This window comes from Bos indicus, chromosome 27, assembly GCF_029378745.1.
Source record: "Bos indicus isolate NIAB-ARS_2022 breed Sahiwal x Tharparkar chromosome 27, NIAB-ARS_B.indTharparkar_mat_pri_1.0, whole genome shotgun sequence".
Classification (NCBI taxonomy): domain Eukaryota; kingdom Metazoa; phylum Chordata; class Mammalia; order Artiodactyla; family Bovidae; genus Bos; species Bos indicus.
The window spans coordinates 29,359,404-29,367,319 of record NC_091786.1 but is presented as its reverse complement, the minus strand read 5'-3'; positions in this window follow the sequence as shown (position 1 = coordinate 29,367,319).

Below are 7,916 nucleotides of genomic sequence, written 5' to 3'. Positions count from 1 at the left end.
AGTCACTGGGATTGAAATTAAGACAGCACGCTTCCTTTTTCTTTATTTTTTAACAATACTATTTTATTTAATTTATTTTTTGGCCATGACATGTGGCATGTGGGATATTAGTTCCCCCACCAGGGATCGAACCCATGTCCCCTGAAGTGGAAGTGTGGAGTCTTAACCACTGGACTGCCAGGGAAGTCCCTTATTTTCAAATTTTCTGTAAGTCTGCAGTTTTTTCAGCATAAAATGTTGATGAGAAAAATAAAAAAGGAAACCTTGACCTACCAGAAACTAGAAGGGTGGCACAAAGTAGCTGAAACAGAAGCTCCCATGGGGTACCGAGACGAGATTTGGACCCCACGAGCTGAGTTTTCAGCATCTGAGCAGAGACAAGAGCTGAGAGAGAGGCGTGGTAGAGAGCCAGGAGCGGGGAGTAAACTTCCTACCAATAAACAGAACCCACCACCTCACGTCTGAAGCCAGAGTGATCCCCTGACCCCTGGCTGTTGCCATCAACAGGAGGATCCACACGAGACAAGAGCCCTGAGTTCTCATAACACGTTGGTCCTGGACTCAGATGTGAACTGTCTTCTGAAAACAAAACCCTGAGACAGGGTTTTGACTCAACTGAACTAAGCTACCATTCCACAGTTCGATGAGCTAAAACCCACTGTCCAGGATTTGTAATAATGTCAGGAGAATATTCATTGCAGCACTATTTATGGTAAAAAAGAGATTGAAAACCAACCATATGTCCATCAACAGACCGTTGGTTGAATATCCTGTGGTATCACTACACAGTAAAATGAGGAGGTTATATTTTAAAAGGGAGCCATAATATAACCTAATATTAGAAGAGATATTCCATCACTTCTGCTGTATTCTATGTACTTTGGAGAGATGTACTAAGTACATCTATGTACTAAGTCCAGTCTACACTGAATGGCTCAGGAAGATCTCCTGGAAAAAGGAATGTCAACCCACTCCAGTATTCTTGCCTGGAGAATCCCATGGACAGAAGAGCCTGAAGGGCTACCGTCCATGGGGTTGCAAAGAGTCAGACACGACTGAACAACTAACAGTTACTCTAATAAGCAATAAACTCAGTTTTGGGAAACCAAGAAGTTATTTGGATACTAATTTGGAAGCCAGCAGTCTATAAGGACAAAGAGAAAAAGTTAAAGCCAACAAAGAGAAAGGGCAGATTACAATAAAGGAATGGCAAGAACACTGGAGAAAAAAGACTTTTCATCAGCAAAAATAAATGCTGAAAGACAACAAAGTAATATCTTTAATGTGCTGAAGAAACATAATTGGGAACCTAAATTTCTAAAGTCAAGCAAAATATCATTTACAAATCAAGGCAAATTAGAAATTTTTTGACATTCAAGCACTTAGAAATTTACTACTAACCATCTCTTACAAAAAGAACTACTAAATGAGAAACAACAACAAAAAAAGAATCTAGAAAAGATGAACAGGTAAAGAAGCAAGAGTTGGCAAAAGAATTAAATATGCTGGTAAATCTAGATAAATATTGCATGTGAAAAAAACGAGAATATCAATCATTTTTTGTGTGTTTTCAAAAGCCAGCTGGTATTCCCAGTTAAAGATAGCATATTAAAAACAAGCATTTAATTCTGCTTCTTCCTGAAACCCTGCAAAATTGACGGTTGAAAGATTTCTTTAAAGAAAAAAAAAAAACATAAAACCCACCAGAATGAAAAGAACAGGAACTATTTCAGCAGTGACAAAATATTGGATGCTGAAGAGCAGAAGGCAAGTCTGTTGGGGAATATTGGTGATCAATCTGATTTACACATCAGAGCAACCAAAAGGCCAAGGAACAGCAACTCCATATATCTCTGGAAGATGAATTAAAAGCATAGAATGGATTGGAAGTCTTTTTAAGTTAAACTCCACAGACCTCATATCACTGAAGTCCAGGCAACTGTGCCTTCCCAGAAGAAGTCAAGCTTATTCTTTAAAGTAAAACAGAGGGTCTCTTGACTACGCAGGTATCAGGCACATTTGAGCATGGCGGTAGCATACTAAGAACAGATGATGCCCAGGAAACATCGGATCCAGTTCCCAGCATGAGAGTAAAGGAGATCAGTCCCAGAGGAACAGCCCTTCCCTAGTGTTGAGAGCAGCCTAACCAGATGGGGATCCACCAGAAGTCTCCAGAAGACACTTATAGGACTTCCTGGGGGCACAGTGGTTAAGGATCCACCTGCCAATGCAGGGGGGACAGAGGTTTGATCCCTGGTCCGGGAAGATCCCACATGCTGCAGAGCAGCTAAGCCCCTGAGCCACAGTTACTGAAGCCCAAGTGCCTAGAGCCTGTGTTCTCCAACAAGAGAAGCCTCCGCAATGAGAAGCCCTCACACCACACTGCTCTGCCACATCTAGAGGAAGCCTGCAGGCAGCAACAAAGACCCAGCATGGTCAAAAATAAAATTAAATAAATAAATGATTTTAAAAAGAAGAAAAGACTTATGGAAACAAATAATACTGAGAAAATAACTGATATGCTTACTGACAAGAAATTTAGGCACTTGGAGAAAAGTATGAAGCCAAATTAGTGAGATATCCATTGAAAATTAAGCAACAAAACAAAAAAATAATTATTAACTGAAGGGAAAACAAAGTGATGCAAGAAAAAAAAGCAATCATAGCAGACAACGTGGTTCAACTGTGAATAATAATTATTTAGTTCTAATATCTTAAATACTGATTATTTATATAACAAAATTATGATATAGCTGTATATATAAAAGTGCATAAAGAGGGAGTGTGTGTGTGTGTGTGTGTATATATGTATATATATATATATATAGGGGGAATGAAATAGCAGAGAAATAAACCCTCAACATACATAGTAAGAAATTAATAGATAATGCCTAAAACTGGAAAATCAATAAATAGCAATATAAACATAATGAGAGATACAAAAAATTTAATACTTGAAATTGTTCAGGGTGTTTTCCTTAGGATATGGATGGCGGACAATAAGCAGGAGGTTGCTATTTTTGTATAAGTATTGCAGAGTGTGTTGATTCTTTAAATTATGTGCCTTATGTGATTGATGACTAAAACAAACAAATGTTTTAAAGCTGTATTCAAAGTAGTGGATAATAATAATAAAGAAGATAGGAGAGAAAATGTTTCTAAGGGAAATTAAAATCAAAATCCTTGTGTTATTCAGGGAGGGCATAAAAGTACCAATTAAATTTAGACATTAACTTTCAAATCCACTGAGCTCAATAACGTGGATAATGAACACTAGATAAATTTGCCCAAAGAAAGAAAAGGGGTAAAGAAGAAAGAGAAAGCACAAGAGTTAGAAAACACAAAATAAGATGGTGGAAATCATTTTTTAAATACTATAAATATATAAACAAACAAAAAATTAAAAATAATACAAAACACAATAAATATAAAAAGAGTCATTGATTAAAATACAGTTTAATTTTTAATCTAGCTAAAGACAATTTATGAGTTAAATTCAAACAGAAGAATTATATGTAAAGATACATTATTCCAAAAAAGATAGATTTTTTTTAACTCTTAGAGAAACTGCTTATTGACTAAAACATTTTAAAAATAACAATGAATTTTTAAAACCTTGTGAACTGTGTGTAGCTAATAATACAGACTGATACTATACCCCCATAAAACTGACAGAATTGGAAAAAGAAATTAAGAAACCCACAAACACGTGGCGGAAAATAATAGTAAACGATTTTTTTACTAAAAATTCCCTCCCTCAAAAGCTGGTAAAGGGGCTTCCCTGATGGTCCAGTGGTTAAGACTCTTGCCTTCCAATACAGGGAGCATGGGTTCAATCCCTAGTGGGGGAAGTAAGGTCCCACATGTCTTGGGGTGGGGCCAAAAATTAAAAAAACAAAGCAGCTGGTAAAAACAAGAGAGGAAATTAAGAATTTAGAATATTTAAAAGCTTATATAGAAAGGAAATAAAGAAACCTGTGATCCCAAGCAGAGATTGAATATTCTCTTCAAGCACTAGCGGGACATTCATTTCCAGTAAGGAAGTCTGGACTGATTTCACAGAACTGACACTTTAATTCACACTGATGGTAGAAAACGCAGGAAATGTAGACAGTTTAAAGTGCAAGACAAAAGTTATCTATAGTCTCACTCTGAGTTCAACTCTTTCACTCTTCGGCATATTTCCTTTCAGTCTTTTTCGAAATGTGCTTTCATACATGCTTTTCTTTTTCTGTTTTCTTCTTTTCTTGGTAATAGTGATGTTTACTGTGTATTCCTTTTATATCGTTTTGTTCGCAACTAACTTTTCACTTTCATGCATTGGAGAAGGAAATGGCAACCCACTCCAGTGTTCTTGCCTGGAGAATCCCAGGGACGGGGAAGCCTGATGGGCTTCCGTGTATGGGGTCGCACAGAGTCGGACACGACTGAAGTGACTTAGCAGTAGCAGTAATGATGCCGTAATTTACCGCTCTAGGACCTACCAGTCTCCCCAGAGTTTCTTTTCATCACAAAATCAGGCTAATGGAAAGCACATCCACTCTACGGGATAAATGTGTGGTTCTTAGAAAAAGGGACTATTCATACTGATAAGATGTGTCCACCTCTAGGTAAGTCAGCGAACCGGGCTACAGAACACTTTGGAGGACCGACGGAGAAGGAAGGTTTTAGAGTTGAAGCAAAAACCAGATTCTCAGGACCCCTAAAGGACCTACTTACTAGCCCTCCTCCCCAGTTCAGAGCCAGCAGCAGCCCCGGGGCGGGGGAAACCAGCCGGTTCATCCCTGGTTGACGCCTGGGAGAACCGACACGCAGATCACACGCAGGGACCTGGGGAAGACGGGGTGCCAGATGGGGGCGGAGGAAGATGCCAAAGCATGAAGGGGGCTGGGAGGATGGAGATCTGGAAGGATAAGCCAGCATCATCCGTACGGGGCATCCTCAAAGCCAGCATCCATACGGGGCATCTTTCCTCCATTCCGTTCTTTGCCCCGCCTCCCCTCACCACACCCCCATCGCTAAATGCAGTCATACCTGTCGGTGCTCTGTGGCCTGAATCTGTCCACGAAAGGGGCCGTTTAAACCTGCAGCCGAGCTCGGGGTGGACCAGCCGGGGCCCGACAGGCGTGGCAGTGCGGAGGGCGTGATTGGGGGAAGCCAGGTCCGTCTCGACCTGCATTTCTCTACTTACGGCAAAGGATTACAGGGCGTCGGGTGACCCCCCGGGGGACTAAAGGCCGCCTCCCCCACCCTCCAAAGCCTGCAGAGCCTGCCACCAGGGAGCCACGCCCTCTGAGGGACCAGTGGGGGTGGGGTGCTTGAGAATGCCTTGCTCTGGCTTCCAGCGGGTAATTGCTGTAAGTTCTGCTACATTCTTGGCACAAAATAGGGCTTGATACACTAACTATTGGGCTTCCCAGATGGCCCTAGTGGTAAAGAACCTGCCCGCAAAGCGGGAGACTTGCTCTCTGTCCCTAAGTAGGGAAGATCCCCTGGAGGAAGGCATGGCAACCCACTCCAATCGTCTTGCCTGGAAAATCCCATGGACAGAGGAGCCTGGTGGGTTTCACAGTCCACGGGGTCGCAAAGAGTCAGACACGACTGAAGTGACAGCACGCACGCACGCTATTACCATGATTTTTCCTTATGCTACAGTGTTCTGGGGCCCAGGTTTTGGTTTTAAGCAGTTCTAGGTTTAAAACCATGCCCAGATCCCAATGATTAGTTATTTGGCTGCTTCGGAATGGGTTTACCACCACAGAACCTATTTCCTCAACTAGGAAATGGAATTAATAATATCTACTTTATGGGATTAAATTAGCTAACAGATGGAAAGCATTTATCCCAGTAGCACAGAGTACATAGTTAAACCGTAGCAGTTAGAACTACCGTTTAACGTGTATTTCCTAGTCTTGCCTGTTTTTCCTCCTCTTTGCTCATACTGAACTCTTTCTCCCTCTTTCTATGTAACTTTTTTTAGAAGAAGTATTTCTTTAGAAACCACTTGGAAATCTATTCCTATCTGCCTTTTTTTTTAAATCATCTCTGTTCTTTTCATTGCAGTGTGGTGAATCCTTTCATAACTTCTAATAATGGGAACAGGCATTTAAATAAATGTAGCAAATCACGAACTTACTAGCCCATATACCCCTTGCTAGAAGTCATTATGAGTGCAAAGAAGGAAAAGAACAAATCAAAGTAGATCAAGAAAGGCTTTGTAGAAGTGACACTTCAACCTCATCTTGAAATATAAAATTTTGGAATCAGATAGTCCTGGGATTGAACCCCTGTTCTGGCACTAATTAGCTGTGGGTGAGTTAACTAATCTGGCCAAGTTATCAGTCTCCTCCTGTATTCTATGAAGATAATAACACCCACCTCAAAGGGAAGTGGGATTAAATGAGTTCATAAATGTGGGAATCCAAGGAATTGATGATAATAAGTTATTGATACATGCTTATTCTCTTTCCTTCTGCTCATTACCTGTCGAATCCTCTCCATTACCTTCTTACTAACTCTTTCTTCCATTCTCCCTCCCTCTCCATCTTTAGTTCAGCTGGGTGTCACCTGGAAACATAATAAGCCTTCTAAGAAGTTACCAAGAAAAGTATGAAACCACTTGAGTTGTAGGTTGACCCCATCCTCATGAAGATCTTGATCTATGGACAATTTCTATGTAACAATGGTTATATCTGGCCAAATTGTCTATAGTATGCTTTAAAGCATGTTTTCCCAGCTTTCTGAGAAAAGTGCAATGCAGGGTTGAAAGATTTAGATCTCAGCTAAAGACTGAGATGAAGTGTATCATCTACAACATCTTCTCAACCTACCAACCCTAAAGTCTCCATCACTTCTAATGAGGTTAGTGTATGACATATGCTCTTTAACAGTTTGATTCAGAACCATTTCTTCTTTTTAATGTTTACCTTTTGTCAGCACCATGTGGTATATGGGATCTTAGTTCCCCAACTGAGTGATTGAACCCATACTCCCTGCACTGGACATGCGGAGTCTTAACAACTGGACCACCAGGGAAGTCCCCTATGACCATTCTTTACCAAAGTTTTCCTGAATTGACAAATCTCAATTTCCCAGGAGAGTTTTTGTTTTCAGTGATGAAGATTTCATTTCTTCATGTAAACTTCCATACAAAGAAGGCACAAGGAAAAGGAGGAGGAATTGCATTTGCTTCTCTAGAGCAGACAAGACTGGGTGGAAGGGGAATTACCAGCATCCCCGTGATGGAGCTGACCTGGGGACTGTGTCACTTTCTCCGATTCAGATTTCAAAGCCTGATCTACTCTCCCTCTAGGAATGGAGTCTGTCCTGGTTTCAGCTACAGTAGGTATACCATCTACTCATCCCCAGCCAAGTCCAGCCTGACCTTGTCTTCTTCCTGCCTTCCTCCCACCAGGCAGCTCTCCTGGAGGCTGAGTCCTTTTAAAGCATCACCTGATACCATTCATTACTGCCCCCACCCCACCCCCATCACACAGTGAGCCAGGCGCTGGGGACCACAACACAGTCCTTGCCTTCGAAGTGTTTACAATCAGGGGAGTCAACAAGGTACTTAGGGTAGAAAAGCAAGTGAAAGCTAAGTATCACCAAAAAGCAACATGTGAATTTCTTCAGGAGCAGAGGAAAAGGAAATTCACAAGGAGCTGGGCTGGTGAAAATGGCTTCCTGATAAAAAGCCAGGCTGCTGAACTGGTGGTTCAGTAGTTAAGATTCCACATTCCCAATGCAGAGGGATTGGGTTCCATCCTGGTCCGGGAACTAGATCCCACATGCCGCAACTAAGACCCAGAGCAGCCAGATAAATACCTTTTCAAAAAAAGAAGAAATCCACTGTGCCTTCTCTATTGTGTGTGTGTTGGGGGCTGGGGAAAGCAGATGGATGAAGGGGCTGACACTTG